The 636-nt window shown below is 35.1% G+C and overlaps 1 protein-coding gene across 2 annotated transcripts in view; it reads right to left on the bottom strand.

Annotated features, from left to right (window-relative positions):
• LOC108764008 (glucose dehydrogenase [FAD, quinone]) overlaps positions 1 to 636 on the bottom strand; it is a 24,355-nt gene that overhangs the window by 9,360 nt on the left and 14,359 nt on the right. The window lies entirely within an intron of this gene.

Below are 636 nucleotides of genomic sequence, written 5' to 3'. Positions count from 1 at the left end.
ACTTTTTGATTCAGTATAGGCTGTTCTACCCACGTATGACAAAAAAATGCGGTAGTCGCCAAACACCCTGTATACAGGGTGAATCAGAGTCGCTGAACCAGCTTTTTACCCAAATAATTGATTGCACATGTTATAATTCAATTAGGTATGAAATTAATAATTTTCTCATAGGGTAAAAAGTTGGTTCAACGACTCTGATTCATCCTGTATACTGTACATCAGTGCTCGGAATTAGTTGCTCATTTCGGGCAGATTCCAGTGTTGTTAGACGGGCCGGATTTCTGATGCATGCGCGTCCAATGTAGCTTCAGTAACGTACCTCACTAACGTGCATCACTAGTAAATAGGAGATCATTAATCGCCTATGTAAAATTTTTTCAAAAATGTTGAAAATTTTTACATATTTTACATATGTAACATATATAGAAGTATATTATATATATTTATATATATGTATACATATGTAAAATATGTAAAATATATTAAAATTTTTAACATTTTTGAAAAAATTTAAGCGACTAATGATCTCCTATTTACTAGTGATCGGTACGTTACTGAAGCTACATTGGACGCGCATGCGTCAGAAATTCGGCCCGTCTAACAACACTGGCAGATTCTTGAGGCGATCCCCACTAC

Source organism: Trachymyrmex cornetzi, unplaced genomic scaffold (genome assembly GCF_001594075.2).
Source record: "Trachymyrmex cornetzi isolate Tcor2-1 unplaced genomic scaffold, Tcor1.1 scaffold390, whole genome shotgun sequence".
In the NCBI taxonomy this organism is placed as follows: domain Eukaryota; kingdom Metazoa; phylum Arthropoda; class Insecta; order Hymenoptera; family Formicidae; genus Trachymyrmex; species Trachymyrmex cornetzi.
This window is presented reverse-complemented; position numbering and strand designations above follow the sequence as displayed.